General features: G+C 46.7%; 1 protein-coding gene across 1 annotated transcript in view; it reads left to right on the plus strand.

Moving 5' to 3' along the window:
• Positions 1 to 3,254: 3,254 nt before the first annotated feature.
• The window catches only part of ASB12 (ankyrin repeat and SOCS box containing 12), a 54,341-nt gene continuing 40,710 nt past the window's right edge, over positions 3,255 to 16,885 (plus strand). The window contains exon 1 of the mRNA XM_069210557.1: positions 3,255 to 3,524. The gene's annotated coding sequence lies outside the window, so the exon portion shown is untranslated. The remainder of the gene's footprint in view (positions 3,525 to 16,885) is intronic.

Below are 16,885 nucleotides of genomic sequence, written 5' to 3' on the forward strand. Positions count from 1 at the left end.
GAGCACATTCAAGTAATTCAGTTCAAGGTGGATACTGTGTTAAAAAACACACTTGTATATGCTTCCACCACAACCAGCATGCACTGTTACTCACTTGAGAGGCCCACTGGGGCGGACTGGTATTCAAAGAGACTAATCAGGTGCCTGTAATTAGACAAGCTGAAGCCATGCCGGTCTGTGCAGTAAGAAAGAAATTCCTGGAACACCTCCAGCACTGGCTGCACCTACGAGGGTGAAACACTTTTATATTGACCTTGAAACACGTGTCCAGAGATGATTTTACAACTTAAGGCCTGGAATAATGAAACTGCCTAAAGAATTCACTGTGAGTTGCTGGCTTTGCTTTTTCTTCCCGTTTATATAACCTGTTGGGAGTGCGCTTTCACATGAGGACAACTTCGTTTTTGATAGATATATATATATATCTATATATATATATATATCCCATAATGGGATGAGAGATATATATATATAATATTGTCATTGTAATGGTCTTGCCATTCAATAATTTCACAGAGTCCGACTACCAAGATGTTTGGTACAAATGTTATAGTTACGTTTGGAGGCAGAGCAGAACATAGTCACTTCTGGCCTAATGTTCAAGGTCTTGTGCTGTCACTCAGTAGGCTAAAGGTTCAAATTCTAGTATCCCTTGTCAGTGTGTTTTTATTTATTTGTGTTTTGACTGTTAAACCTTCTTAGTGATGGAACATCCATGTGTCTTTCTTATCACGTGTGGATTGACTGTTATAGGTATTTCTGGAAGCATCACATTAAGGAGTCACCTATGACCTACGGGTTAAGGTAACAGACCCTCAGACTAAAATTTTAGAGTTCTATTCCAGGTGTACCTGTGACTGTATTCCTTCTCTAATTTCTTTTAAACGTAAAAAGGTAAAGGTTCATACTGAAGGGTGATCTCACTCTTTTTAATTGACAAATACATTTTTCTTTTCAATGTGTCCAGAAATATCTCTTTCTAAGTATATCATTCATCAAGGCCTAAAAAACTATCTCCCTCTGTTTCTCTCTCTCTTTCAATCTTTCTCTTTCAATCGTTCTCCTAATCACACACCCATTCACTTATGCACCTACTCACAGACCCACTCAGACACTCATGCACCCACTCTCAGACCCACTCAGACACTCATGCACCCACTCTCAGACCCACTCAGTCCCTTGTATACCAACTCACAGCTGCACTCGGACACTCACGCACCCACTCACGCACCTACTCACACACCCACTCACCGACCTACTCACACACCCACACACTCAGTCACGCACACACTCACAGACCCACTCAGACCCACTGAAACCCTCACTTACCCACTCACAGACCCACTGAAACCCTCACTTACCAACTCACAGACCCACTGACGCACGCACTCACTCACAGACCCACTGACACTGACGCACGCACTCACTCACAGACCCACTAAGATACTGATGCACCCACTCTGTCACTCTCACAGATACTCTCACACCCAGATAAACACTGTCACACCTATTCTCGCACCTATTCTCGCACCTAGAGAAACAGGCCGTTGCTAACTCTCATTGAGCATGGCCAAAGGCATGTGCAGCGTGGGGTTGGGTGGTTGGGGGGAAGGCGGGGGGGGGGGGGAAGGAGGAGGGGGGAGAAGGAGGAGGGGGGAAAGGGGGCTGGCCGCAGTGCATGGTGATGGTTTGATTAAGGCATAGTGATGAAAATGACTTTACATTTAAAAAACCCATAGAAATTCACTGAAGAGCGCAAGTTATAGTTACCTTAGAGCACGAGTTATAGTTACTTGAGATAACTATAACAGGTAAATTTCTATGGTTTTGTACGTTTAAAATGTGAGTCCAACTATAACGTCACTGTAACATTTGTTTTTTTAAGTGAATATATATATATATATGTATATATACATACTGTATATAAGAGAGAGAGAGAGAGAAAAAAGATGTATATAGATATGTATATTTATATATGTTTTCTCAGGGAAACAAATAGAGAAAAGGCTGAAAGACAGAGAATAGTAGAAGAGTCATCAAAAGGGAAGGAGAGAGTGAAGACAAGTGGAGAGTTAAGATATACATATTCCTACATATTTATATCTAGTTATAGAGATAGAGTGGTGGAGCAAAGAGATGAGATAAAGACTTAAAAAAGAACAAAGGATAGGAAGATAAAAGAAGGGATGTCATGAAGTGTGAAAGATACAACGAAATATATATATATTGGCAAAGCCAATAGGCTTCGCTTTCATGTAGTAAGGCATGCAAACGCTGACATGCACATAATGCTGTTGCAGTGATTACCATAGAAATAATAATAAGGGGACTGTTATGCTTTTGAATGTTGGTGGCAGGTATTGGAAATGGTCCCCACTTGAGTCCTGCCTGCAATATTTAAACAAAAAACGTTGGGTATTTTTCAGTTGTTCAATACTCCCTCATGCATTGCAGAGTAAGTACTTTAGGGGTGGCCGAATGATACTCCATACTCTGGATGGACCTCATGCTGTATATTTTAAAGAATTGGTGAAAATGGGTCATGCAGGCAGTTCCGCTATCAAACCAAACCCAAAAACAGGCAATAAGGCAGAAAGAAAATATATAAAAGAGAAAGGTGGGAAATGAATGATAAATAGAAGACTGGAAGATGCAAACGTAGGAAAAAAATCATGAGAGGGAAAAGTAAAAATGAATAAAATATGGAAGACATAAAAGAAGCTGGAGATAGTGAAAGAATTAAAAATTGAAAGTTAGAAGAACGATCAATAGTGAAGAAAGAAGTGAAGTCAAGAAAGTGAGACATGCAGTCGCAAAAAGAAAAGGAAAAGCAGCAGAAGAAAATAAAAGGAAAAATAACAGGCGATGAACTATGGAAAAGAAAGAGATTCAAGAGGCAGGCGGCGATGCATGTGTGGATCACTTTGGAGGATGGAACAAGTACTCGTTAGAAGCAGCAGGCCTGGCTGTGCCACTCCAGGGGCAGAGCAGTGCAGGTTGGGACCCTCTTGAGTGGCTCTGTACTTGGGGGGCTGAAACAGGCGACCCCCTGGCCCTTGGCCACATGCCAGTGGTGCATAATTGAAATACCCAATGATAACAGCCCCTGCCCACCTCCCCCGAGAGGGGCACCTGTCTCTCTATTTTTGACTGCCGCTCGGGCACTGTCCAAGAATGGATGCATGGATAAGGCCGGCCAAATTATTGGGCTAAAATTAGCCGCGTCGTGGCCATTATCGCCGCCGTGGCATTTCTCTTGTCGGCGAGCTGTGGAGAAGGAAGGACCGAGGGAGCCACCCAGCCTGTGCCTGGTTCCCCCTGGTCATCACTGCCCGCTTCCCTCGCACACCTGGGGCACGAGCGCCTCAGCAGCGGGGCATCGGCGTCTAGGCGCCCGAGAGAGGGGAGCCGGCAGAACTGGGGCCGGGGGTCAAGGCTGACGGGTCACTTGCACCTCACAAAGGCCAGAGGGCAGCATCATGGCCCCCAGAAACCCCAGGCAGCGCTCCGGATAACCCAGGCCTGTGAGTATTTTCAGGGTAATTTGATGAATGCATGCATCGGTGTGGCGCCCCATTGTGCGCGGGAAGTTGGGATCTGTGCTCTGGTGGTCGAGTGTGGCCTCCGGTGAACATCGGTCCAACAACTGGCTGCAGCTTGTGGAGTACAGCTGTCAGTGGCCTAACGAAAGTTGAGGGGTCCCTCCCTGCTCAGTACATGGAGGGACCCCCCTCTCAGGACTCACTCAGGAGGTCGCAGGGCAGTGTACTGTGCTGAAGGACCCCCACTGGAGCTTGGCCCTCCGCACTGCGGGGGCCTTTGTTACGCCACTGACGGCTGTATATAATATCCGTACCTAAGCCTGTGTAGTGGCCCGGTGGTGGTCTGAGAACCAGGGGCGGACTGGGTCAGAAAATCGGTCCTGGCACCAAACTCAAAGTGGCCCTCACTAGTGAATTAGAAAGCTAAAAAAAAGGTGGTCCTTTTGTTAAAGCTCGCTGTGTAAGTGTTTTGTCAGGTATAGAAGACTGCATGGGTTTGGTCTTGCTGCAGGCAATGTTTGTGGTAATCTCGTGAAAATAAACAACAAAAAACTCACAAACAGCCAAAAAAAGGCCCACATACTAGTCTGTCAGTCCAGCCCATCCGGCATAGCCTAACTGCCCTATGTGCTGGTCTGACCTCGCCAAGCACCCCCTAAACACTGCATTAATTAGGAACACTGACTTTGTGTACCATGATCACTTAAATAAGAACTCTGTCGAACGCGTAATTTGTGCGTGGCATTTGTTGGCGTTTGCTGCTGGCTGGGGGACATGGCTCTAATTTTAAGCCACCACAGCATGGAAAGGTTTAAATTAACTATAACATGATTAATAACATGATTAATAAGCTTTCACTTAAGCCGCCACAGCACATGAGGCCCATGGATTCTGCCTTTCACAGAGCACTGGAAAACTCATTTTGCCTGATGGGGTGCTCCCCAGGCATTAACGATATTAAAAAGCAATATGCAGGTCTTTTGTTGTAAATTTGTGCTACCATTAGATGGCGCACTAATGGTGCTGTTTTAACCCGTGTTAAAGAATCACCCGCCCTGGTACATTAAAGAACCACTCGATCAGTATACTATATGGGGGCCATGTTGTGGCTGTGGGTGGGCAGCAATGCGCTGCAAAAGTCGGTCTAACGGAAGTGACGTGACTGTGTGATACTGCGGAAGGGGCGTAACCAGTGCACACTGTCTCCAGCCTGGTACTGTCCTACAGTCAGTCCTGGAATTGGAAACATCTTACTTTAGGAACCCATAAATTGGGGGTCAAGGTGGACAACGAAAAGAAGTGGGAGTCATAAGGGGCGGAGTCATGAAAAGCAGCCTGTCAGCTTATTTTAAAAACTATGTCACAAAGAAATTGGTATCAAGGGGAAATGTGACAGTAAATCTTGTCTGGCGTAATTGTTTGCAAATTCTGCATTTTAAAATGTGTTTGGGGTTAAAGCACCTCCTGCAGCAAGTTTTGTGTGCCCAGTAAATCTCAGGGAATAATAATAATGATAAGGTAACTGGTGCCTAAAACTCTTGCTGGAGAGATCTGTGTTTTGTTCTGTCACAGTTTTGATTCACAAAGTAGCAAAGAGAGTTAATGTGTCTCTTTGAAAGCACATCTGTAACTTGCAGATGACAGATTATTGTTATGTAGAAAGGTAAGTGGGTCATTGCTTTTGACACAGGGATCCATTTATTACTTGCAGTGTCATACATTGAAAGCCTTCTAATATAGCACAATGAGCTGTGAACCAGCATCCAAGGCCTGCCTGCAGACTGCAAGAGATAGGTTTAGAACGTTATCATTGTTTCTCAATCTATTATGACAAAGCTTGTAGAAAGGGATTTTTTTAGTAGAAATCTAGAACAACGCAAACAACTGCTTTTAAATCCTGATTTTATGTTTCTCCCAGTTGTATAATCTTAGCACATAACCCCTACCAGTAAACAAGATATGTGACTCCTACACATTGACACCCTCTTTGTCTTACATAACAGCAGGTACATTGATTTACACTACATCCTTGTATGATTTATTGTCAATGTGTGTGAGTGATGTAAAGCGCCGTGACACCCTACAGTGGGGTGAATGGCGATATGAAAGTATTAAATAAAAAAGGCACGTGCTTTTTAAATTATTTGTGTAAACACTCGAACAAACTGACTTATGTAGCACTCTTACAGTGCATGCACATCCATCTCTTACATATAGGAGTTGCACAAAGTCAAAATCATGCCTCCAGATCCTCGCTTCTGTTAAGTTCCTGTGTAATGGTGACAAGCTGCATGCCTTTGTTTCCCCATTACATTGGCACCTAGATGTTACGGTGCAGATAGCATCCAGCAGGATTATACTTGAACAAAAGTATGGCTGATGGGCCTTTAAATTCACCTTTTATTTTGGACCCAAGCTGGTAGAGAAAATTTTAAAAAGCCCCCTCCCATCCTGCACGTGCCGCTGCGAACAGAAAGCAGACACTGTGAGGTGACAAATTACACAGGGACCAATTCAGTACATTTCACGGGGCCAGACTGAGCCCCAATCCGGTTGAAAAACCGCTGTCAAAAATTTGCAAGGCCAATTCTTTGGGCATAATAATGCATGGGTTCATTAACCTCAAAATATCTGGCTACTACGGGCCAGATGGAGTGCATTTGTCGGCCGTTGGCATGGACATGTTCATCTTAAAGATAGTTGGTGCCTTGGAATTACGTGTTCTTCACTAGTAAGTGGGGGAGCTGCCTGCGGTTGGGAAACCACAGGCAGCATGGTGGATATATAACCTCAGGTGGCCTGAAGCACAAAGCCTAAAACAAACCTGCTCCACCATGGTTCTTTGGATCAATCAATCAATCAATCACTGCATTTGTAAAGCGTGCTACATACCTGCGAGGGTCTCAAGGCGCTGGGGCGGGGGGGGGTTCTACTGATCGAAGAGCCAGGTCTTCAGAAATCTTCTGAAGGCCAGCCGGTCCTGGGTCTGTCGTAGGATGGTGGGGAGAGTGTTCCAGGTCTTGGCGGCGAGGTAGGAGAAGGATCTGCCACCAGTGGTGGTTTTCCAGATACGGGGAATTGTGGCGAGGGGAGGTTGTCTGAGTGGAGGCTTCGGGTGGCGGTGTGGAAGCTGAGTCGGTTGTTGAGGTATGTAGGTCCGGTGTTGTGTAGTGCTTTGTGTGCGTGGGTGAGGAGTTTGAAGGTGATCATCTTGTTGACGGGGAGCCAGTGCAGGCCTCTTAGGTGGGGTGTGATGTGGCTGCGTCAGGGGACGTCGAGGATTAGTCATGCCGAGGTGTTCTGGATTCGTTGTAGTCGTCTCAGGAGCTTGCTTGTTGTTCCTGAGTAGAGTGCGTTCCTGTAGTCGAGTCTGCTGGTGATGAGGGCCTGGGTGACGGTTTTCCTCATGTCAGGGGGAATCCATTTGAAGATCCTGCGGAGCATCCGCAGGGTGTTGAAGCAGGATGCGCAGACGGTGTTGACTTGCCTGGTCATGGAGAGGGTGGAGTCGAGGATGACCCCCAGGTTGCGAGCATTGTCTGTGGGTTCCAGGGCTGTGCCTAGCGATGTGGGCCACCAAGAGTCGTCCCAGGCTGATGGGGTGGGTCCGAGAATGAGGACCTCTGTTTTGTCTGAGTTCAGCTTCAGTCTGCTGTCCTTCATCCAGTCGGCTACGGCCTTCATTCCTCTGTGGAGGTTGGCTTTGGCAGTGTGGGGGTCTTCGGTGAGGGATATGATCAGTTGGGTGTCGTATGGCTGGGACCAAGAGGAATGGGCAAGGTCAAACAGAGAAGGCAAAAAAGGAGAGGCCTCAAGGGGACCGTCCATCGGTAACAAGTGGGGTGGGAGAACCTAGCAGCCACCATCACTGGGCAACAGACCTGGAAGGCCATCAGGGAGGGAGGCTGTGCCGGCAACAACATGGTCAAAGTATCAGACGGACACAAGATGTTTAATCAAAAGGGGGGCGGGTGTATGGGCATTTGATGACCAAATATGCGATGTTGATGCACTGTGTAACTCTCCTGATGTGTCAATAAACTGCGGCCATTGTTATCCCATAAACTGGTCTTCCTCGTTTCTGTGAGTAAAGGCGAGTTGGGAGTAGCCCGAGTTGCTGTGGGCGGGAGTCCCTGCCCGGATGGGAGGGGTTTGGAGATCCGGCTGGTGCCCCCTTCATTCCAGCACTGAGCAACGTCTGCTTCCTCCTTGAGGGTACTTTGTCTCTGTAACTTGTGGATAATCACAAGCATTCCCGAATGTTTATGCGTTATCACACTTAACTGCAGCGCCACAAAACGCTGTCACAAGAGTGGGCGTTTGATGCTAGAACGAGAAGCCTCAAGCACTTGCATATTTCCAGGCGCTGCACGGGATGGAAGCCAAGCTGTGCGTTTCTGCATGTGGCCGCAGCATATCTCTGCAATACTTACTCCTGGATTGTATTACAGGCCTGAGGTGTAGACAGTGCTGGAGTACATTGTTCGGCAAGCAGGGCGCACGAGAGGAATAAGGGGCAGTACAAAGGGAGACGATTACGTGTTGGTAGGGGTAGGAAGCAGTGCTTTAAATGGGCCGGTACTCTCCGGTACTGAGTACCGGCACTTTTTTATTTTGAGAGGGAGAGTACCGGCACATCTCAAGAAAAACGTAATACTTTTAATTGGAGAGTACCGGCACTTCTCGGAAACAAGCAGGTACTCTGGCACAGAGTACCTGCACTTCAATTTTTCGAATTTAAAGCACTGGTAGTAAGTGAGAGAAAACAATATATTGTAAAATAACTAACATTTTTGAAGATTTTTAAAGCAGAAAGGGAGAGAGAGTGAATGTGCGTTTTTGTCTGTTTATATAAAATCCCTAGTGAAATCCGACTGACACGACACCATCCCCGACTGAAAGCACCAGTACCCAAATATTTACCAGAAATATATTTAGTAGGTGGTGTAGCACATCGCACACATATGAAGCTACGCCCCCTGGATAGTGAGCCGGAGATGCCTTTTTGAGATATGTTTTGTTTTAAATGAATTAAAGAGTTATGGCAATGAGCTCTTGTAATTAGTTGATCCAGATTTGTGTGCCCTGAATGGCAGAGCCTTGTCCTGCGCGAGTTTTCCCGTACTTACAGGACTGGTCGTGGGGTGATAATCTTTATACCTTCATAGGTAGGCACATTTTACAGCGCCTAGATATGCTGGGGTGGCTGCTACGGCGCGCGGTTTGTCGTTTGATTTGTGAGTTCAGATTAGACGCCATCGCAATAGTGAGGAAGAGTTATGGCTACTGATAGCACCATCGGTGGTCTTTGGATGCGGTGGGGCCTGCTAGGACCCTTTGCCTGCCTGCAGTTTGCTGTTGTGCTTGGTAAAGCGGTGCTAAAACGCTGACCCGCCTGGGTGGTGGACCAAGAGAGCCCCCCGGCGCTACCCTATGAAACAACTCGTAACAGGGGAATGAGCAAAAACATAAGACACATATCCAATCGGTTTCCATTTTAGATCTTTTTGTAGTTCTGTGGTTGTTTCCTGCTGTCTTGACACCTCTGACTGAGAGGGCCAGGGCACAGCCAACCCCTCCTAATGTGTGGCCACCCTTGGTGTTGTTGTAGCTGTGCAGCGTGCGCCCCACTCGAGGCTGCACAATCACGTCTGAAGCTGTTAGAAAAGGCACACGTTAGCAACACCCCCAGTGACGTGCATCAACAAACAGAACTCAGAGGCCTGTGTGCCCAGGGTCACCGGTGCAAGCACATAGTGTGTATGTGCCTGTAGCATCGCCCGTGCCAATTGTGCAATTAATCAGGCTGCACTATCTGGACAATTACGGAGCCCCGCCGTCGCTGGTGCAATATGCATTGGCAAAGTCAATAGGTCGTTCCTTTTGATTGCGGGGGACGACCAATTGGTGTTACTAGTGTTTTTTTGTCGATGCCATTAATAATCGTCAAAAGGAGAAAACAAACGTTTTGTGCAGCATCTGCAAAATAAACAAAAGGGCAATGGAGACTGCACGTGCATGCGTCATGACGCGAAGGCAGCCCAGCTATTGACGTGTTCATGTTAACCCGCTATCTCGCATGCATGCAACTTGCATGACACAACTGGCATTTTTTCAGTTGGATGCCAGTCTTGAAGGTCTAAGAACCATACATTTGCGCAAAAGTGCATTTTGAAAACGGAGCAGCCCGGCAGCCAATTGCAGCTACCGTGTGCTCCAAAAATTAAAAAATAAACCCTTCTTTAAAAAAAAGAACGTGATGCATGATGGCAGGGGGGGGTAGGAGCAATTGAGGTGTGGTTTAAGGATAAACAACATTGGGGGGCAGGGGTCGGGGTGCCTCCGAAGAGCTTGAGGCAGGGAGGGAGTAGTAAACTAGAAGGAAGAATACAAGTGAAAAAAGGTGGCCAGGGAGTGGGAGAAGCGAGAGAGGAGCTTGGGGGGGGGGGGGGGGAGGTAGGTAGGTAGGGCGGTGCAATACAGACGGGGGCATGATGCAGATTCCTTCACCCCCTGCGGCGACGGCGGCCACCATGCCTCAGGTGGCCTCAATTCAGCCTCAATCCTAAGAGTATCTGGGAGATGTGCACGTTTTAGTTGGTCCACATCCCATTCTACGGGGCCGGGGGGGGCAGCATGATCTGGAGTTACACCACTGACAGCGCATGGGGGACAGGTTATTTTTTTAAAGGGAAAGAAGCATACGAGTGGGAGGCAAGAACATGCATGAATTGCCACAGAGTGCAGAAAGAACAAGAAAAACATATGGTCCCCTGAATGCAAGCAGTGGAAGGACACAGATCATCCAGTTCAAATCAGAAGAGAGTACAGAAGAATGCTCCGGAGGCAGAACAAGCAAAGAACGAGGAGGAAAGTCACTGAATGCTAATTAGGGTAATGAGTTGGACAAGAAAGCTATCCAGTCAAGAGCAAGCAGAGAGCAAGAAAATGCATGCAGTCCAGTGTAAAGCTGGAAAGTAGTTTGAAATACACAGATCATCCAGTCAGCACCAAGTAAAGAAGAAACGCTCCAGAGGCAGGACAAAGACTAGGGAAGAAAGCCATTCAATAAGAAGCAGGGAAATTAGATAGACAAGAGAGCCATCCAATCAAGAACAAGCGGCTGGCCCAAGGCTAATAGGTCTTTGACAACAGACACCCAAAGCTGACTGAAGGCAAGCCTAAAAGAATATCAGAGCCACTGTCCTCAGTGTCCAGACACGTCTCAGCAACATCGCCAGCACCGCTGATGGTGAAAGATAGGACACAGGCAACATTCCTAGCATCATTTGGGCAAGCAGGAAGAGCACATGCAGAGTTTTGCACCATTAGCACGAGTAGCTAAGGCTCATGGCAACCAGCTTCCAGTGCATGTATGTGTGTGTTATTTGTATAGTGAAAACCTCTGGTGCAAGAAGGCAGTGCACCTTATTGTTCAGCAGACAAAGCACATACAGTGTCCAGTAACATAACATGTGTATTTGTAAAGCGCACGTTCACCCGTAGGCCTCTTGGTGCTGAATAACAGATGTTTATTGTTACCCAACTCAATGGTACTCATTTTATCAACCTCAGAACTTGGATGAAAGGCTGAGTAGACCCGCCTGATTTGAACATGTGACCATGAGGTCAAACACAGGCCCCTACAGTGGATGCATTAGTCCACTAAGCCACCACACCCGGCCAGTAACAGTGCCATTAGGGTGCATAAGGGTCCAACACCGCTGATGAAATAAAGACAAAGTTACACTTCCTCACATAGCATCTCTATTACCTTGGGTGAAGATGAAAATGCCTCTGCAGCATCCTCAGCATCACTGGTGCAAGCAAACAGTGCCCAGCACTATTGTAGTGAGTAGACACAGGGTACAAAGCATCCAGCCCCCTTGGTACGAGCAGAGAGGTGCATGTAGTGCCCATCTCCACACGCAGTGCCCAGTATCACCGGCATGAGCAGGAATACTGTGTGGGCTGCCAGCTCTATTGCCCTGAGTTGGATTAGTGTATTATGTTTAATACAAAAAATGCACACTATACATAAATAACTGTATCCAGATATGTCTACTGGGGTGAGCAGGCACTGCACATGCAGTGTCCAGTACCAGTGGTATGAGCAGGAGTAGTGCATTATGTAGGTTGCAAAACTAAGAACTATTCAAAAATATCTATATGCACCTGTCCCCACCAAGCACTTTCCCCAAATCTACCAGGTCTGTAGTTAGAATTGTATCATAATCCTACCCTACGATGGATAGGGTGCTAGGTTAGCTGAATATTAGGTCAGTCGTTTTGCCTTGTCTTTATTTTTGCACTCTATATTTTGAAGTCTTTATTATGCATGATATATATTTTGGAGGAACACACAGACTCTCTCTCCTATGTTTTGAAGGCCTTAGAAAATGTTGATTAGTTTGAAAAACATTTAATTTTAATACTCCTACCAACCTGCCCCCCTCTCCCTTTCCAATGCCCTTTCAGTCCCCCTCACGTCCTGTTTCTCATAACAATGTTTCAATAAGATGTCCCAGCGTTATTGTTGGGAAATCTGAAGCACACCCCCCACCCCCTCCCAGTCATACTGACCAAGCTACGCCCCTGAGTGTTGGACTGGCCTATGGGGCAATCAGGTAGTGCCTGATGGGCGGGTCTGACAGGTTAGTGTGTGGGCTGGGTTTGTGGCTGTTTTTTCAGATGATTCCCCCGATATTACCACAAACATTGCTTGCAGCAAACACAAATGCGTGCAACCTCCACGACCTTGCAAAACACCTTTACAGTGTAACTTTACAAGTTCAAAACCGCCCGATTTGCAATTGTGGGTCACTGTTTTATCTGTCTGATTCGCTAATAGGGGAAACCTTTATTTTGCTGCTTAGACCTATTTTATGTCCCAGTCTGACCCTGCTGATAACTAGTATAATAAGAAGAGAAGATGTGGTGTTACAGCCAGAGCTGCCAAATTTGGAACTGGGGATTCATGTTCATCAGTTGCTCTTTCTGCCAGGACGATTGTATTATAAGTAGCACAGCAGGGCTGCATCATATGGGAAAGGACATGTGCTTCACAGCAGTACTGCTATACGTTCAATAGGACAGTTTCAGCTCTTCTACTGAGCCATCTCATCTTTTAATTAAATATTTTCAGAAACTCTCTGGAGGCTATGCAGTCTTTACCTTTTCGTCTTTATCCCACAGGAAGGTACCATTTATGTCCTAAGTATTCAGGTAAATACCATGCAAGCACTTTTTCGTAGTTTCACCAATCAGGTAAGCATTTATTTTTTAAATATCATACATATTATGCCATTTAAAAATGGATTTAAGGACTAAGGAACTTAAAGGTTCTGGGTGGCAAGGGTAAGGATTTTAAGAGTAAGGGGAGGTAAAGAGTTTTTAGGGTTTAGGGTGGGTAAAGGTAAAGGAAGGTGAGGTTTTTCAACAATGTGGGGTTTGGGAGGTTACCCCAAAAACAGAAAAAGGAACAAAATGTTATGGATCTTTGATTGTTGAGATGCAGGAAAGGAGCTAACATCAGCAGTACAATTCAATTACAGTGAAACCAACATGGCTGCACAAAAAAACGACAGAGGATGGAGTCCAAATCTCAAGGGTTTTTAATAACAATTTAGCTCAAATTACAAGTTAAATCAATCAACAAAACTGAAGAAATGTTTTGTGAAAACATACATATTTAAATGATCATGCAGTCTGAATTTGTATATTATAAGGAAAAAGATGCAAAATAAAATCATATATAGCAAGCAAAATATCACCCAAGGAGGTTCCATAAAGGAGCTTCCCTGTTCTCAATAAAGTATCTAAAAGCGGCAAGGGGATGTTCTATGAGGAAGGCGTCAGCATCAACTGCAGGGGCGGCTGGAGTTAAGGGACAAGATGAGCATGGCCCTGCCACCCTGGGGGAGTAACAAAAGTGTGAGAAGGAACACCAAGCAGCTAGCAAAAAATTGTCCTGGCTGCTCAGTGAACAAACATGAATCTGAGGTTTTTTTGAGGGGCTGGGGGAGGATGGCCCTTGGCCCTGCAAATTGTTGGCTGGGCAAAGATTTCTTCGACCTGGAGGCATAAGTCATGGCAGTGACAACACACGGTTTGTGCGGTCTGTGTGTTACTGCAGAGAATAAAGATTTACTTTGGATGTTATTCACATGGCCCAGGGAGGAGACAGAAGACCTCCATTAATCTCAACAGTTGGGGGCAGGCCGGGCCATCTGAGACAATGTAGGAGTGGGTGTGTCAGTGGCCTCTGCCTCTTCCACTGAGACCCAGCAACTCTTGTTTATTTTCCAATGATCGGTGGTCTGGGGTAGGAGTCCAGCAGCTTCCAGGTTCTTGGGTTAGTTGTGCCACTGCAATCCAGTCAAGAGGACTGGTGAAAATGCTACATAGGTGAGTTTCTCTTCTTTGTCTGAAGTTGTTTTGGCCTGTTGTTCATCCTGTCTTCCGTCGCATACAACAGTAGCTGCACTGCACACATGGCATCATGATCTAGCACTAAATTATAAGGTTAAGGTCAGATCCATCTGTAAGGATCTCCTCCTCTTTTCCTCCTGCCGCGGGGCCTTCCCATCAGCTCTCACTCTGACCTCAACCCTTGCCGCCATGTAACACAGTGGGCTGGCAGAAGGTCAGCAGCCGTCATGCATGTGTTACTGTACGCCATGCACAGGCGACGAGCTCCGTCCGGATAAATAGGTCACACTCCTTCGAGCACAAGAAGTCCCAAGAGCTCGGGGCGGAGCGCGCTGTGCACTTAGAAGTAAGAAGTGGACCTAGCTCCGCTAGTCACCACAGCGATAGCCTGCCTCCAGTCCATGCACCGCTGCTGGGAGCTCCTTTCACCAGTTATTTAACCTTACCCTTCTACTAATGGCCCGTTCTTCTCAAGGGCGCAGACTAGCTGAGCTGTGGGAGACTAGTAGAGAAAACGGAGTATCTTCTCCAACCCTAGCACCTAACCACAGTATTTACGTGCCCAGAAGTGTTTCTAAGAGGCCACTACGGTGCAATATATGACACGTCATTAACCAAATAGCATATTTGTGAGATGGCACTTTCAGGCTGCCATCACTATTGTATTCTAGCACTATACTAGCCTTTTCTTGTGGTCACTGAAGATAAAAGACCAGACGTTCCGTTTTGAGAAATGTGCACATAAAAGGACCATAAGTCCCTATTCCCCAGGCCATTTATTAATTCCACCTCCCACATCACGGACATTACCATCATGTCCAGACGAGGCGGGGCACTCCGCAATTATCCCCCTGTCATGGAGCGCCAGTTGGGCTGAACCAAAATACATAGCATTCCTGCTTTATACCCAGGAGAAAAACAGAATACACAATAACACAGTTCTTCATGTCTTTTCACGTGGGCACATAGGAGGATCCCTCGGCAGGGTCTTCCAGTGTGGTATGAGCGGCAACAGAGTCCTAATATTTTGTCTTCATATCAGCTCATGGTGGCTCAAGTTAGTACAAACTCCTTGAGTCGGATAGACATCACTGGTCGAGGCCGCAGGTTTTATCGCTCCGTAAGCTGTCTTGGATGTGGTGGGTCATGGTGTGCTGCCCTGTTCCCTTCTTGGAGGACAGCATTCGATGGCTCACTCTTTGTAGATTCGTAGGCAGTCCCACCCTGGGACTGGATGACAGCCTCGTCCGGTGATTGATGGGGTGACATAGCGGGTGGACCAGGCTGACTCATAGTTCAGGGACCGTTGCTGTCAACCAAAAAGTCACCTGCAGCGATTTTAGTATTCACTGGCTCGGCTTCAGGCTTTTGGTACAGTTTGAAAAATTAGATGTTTCTCGTAACAGATTCCCCGCCCTTCCGGGCCGTGATCATTGTACCTTTAATGACACTCACTGTCCATGGATCATTTTTGAAAGTCAGTAAGAATTTGCTCCCGCAACGTCGATTCTGTATCTGGACCAGATCACCAAAGCGGATCTCCGGTTGCTTGGCACGTCTCCTCTTTGACACTCGGTCATGTTGGCTTCTACGCCTCAATAATGCATCAGCTGCTTGATCGAATACTTTGGAAGATTTCTTCACATGAGGAATCGTGTCTCCCACCATTCAGTTCATGCATAAGGTGCTTGGCGGTATGCCGGTCGAGGAGTGAAGAGTCAGGCTGTACTCGTGGAGGAAACCATAGATGGCACACTCCACTCCCTGATTGTTGGCCACCACAATTCGTAGAACTATGTTTAAGGTTCTCATGAAATGTTCTGCTTCGCCGTTTGCCTGGGGCCATCGATGAGTGATCCTCCTGTGAGTGATGCCTCTGGATTTCAGATATTTAGAAAATTCTTGACTTGAAAAGGTGGGTCAATTGTCCGTTCTGTGCTCTTTCAGTAGCCAGTGAGAGGCCATTACTTTCTCCAGCCAAGGAATAGTTTGAGCGGGGGCAATAGAATCCATAATCTCGACTTCCGTATTTTTAGAAAAGTCATCGATCACTACGAGTATATGTCGACCATCCGGCAAATCTCCAAAATCGGCACTGGCTCTGAACCATGGTACTGAAGGGATTGTCTCCGTAATGATTGGTGTGGGTAGCTCTGCTGGAACAACAGCTTGGCACATCGAGCACTGCCGCATGGCGTGTTCAACTTTGTCGTCCAGCCCACGAAACCACACTTTACTTCAGAGCTTGGACTTAGTTTTTACCACTCCTTAGTGTGACGAATGGGCCGAATCCACAACTCGCTGCTGCGGTCAAATTGGAATCACTAGTCTTGGACCCCTTTGAAGGCATCCCTCTGGAGAGATAGCTAACTCATGTCAGATCTTGTGCAGTGATGATAGAGTTAATTTTGCTTCTTCCGTCTTTCGCTCCACATTATGGAGGAGCAGGTGCCAATTCCCAGAAGCAGTGGTAGAGACTGCTAACTGGAGACACTCGTCAGCAGCCGTCGCTTCCTTGAGATCATCTACCGAGATGGGGAGAGGCCTCCATCTTTCGACCACAAAGCGCACATATTCCTCCACCTCTTTGGCCTCAGAAGCTTTGTGAGGGGTGGCAGGTCTTGCGTGCTGGGACAGGTATTCCCCATGATTTTGAGACCCTGGTCGATATACCTCTGAGAATCGATAGTCCTGAAGCTGTAAGACCCACTTCAATCCTGGGAAGTGGTTTAGAAGAGGAACCATTAAAGAGGGATGTGAGGGGCTTGTGGTCCATGCGGATAAGGAATGACTGGCTGCAGACATACAAATGAAAGTGGTGACAGACCCAGTGTACTGCAATGGCCTCTTTCTCGATATGTGAGTATCGCTGTTTGGTGTCGGTTAGTGCCCTGCTTGCATAGGCCACAGCC

Source organism: Pleurodeles waltl, chromosome 2_1 (assembly GCF_031143425.1).
Source record: "Pleurodeles waltl isolate 20211129_DDA chromosome 2_1, aPleWal1.hap1.20221129, whole genome shotgun sequence".
Taxonomy (NCBI): domain Eukaryota; kingdom Metazoa; phylum Chordata; class Amphibia; order Caudata; family Salamandridae; genus Pleurodeles; species Pleurodeles waltl.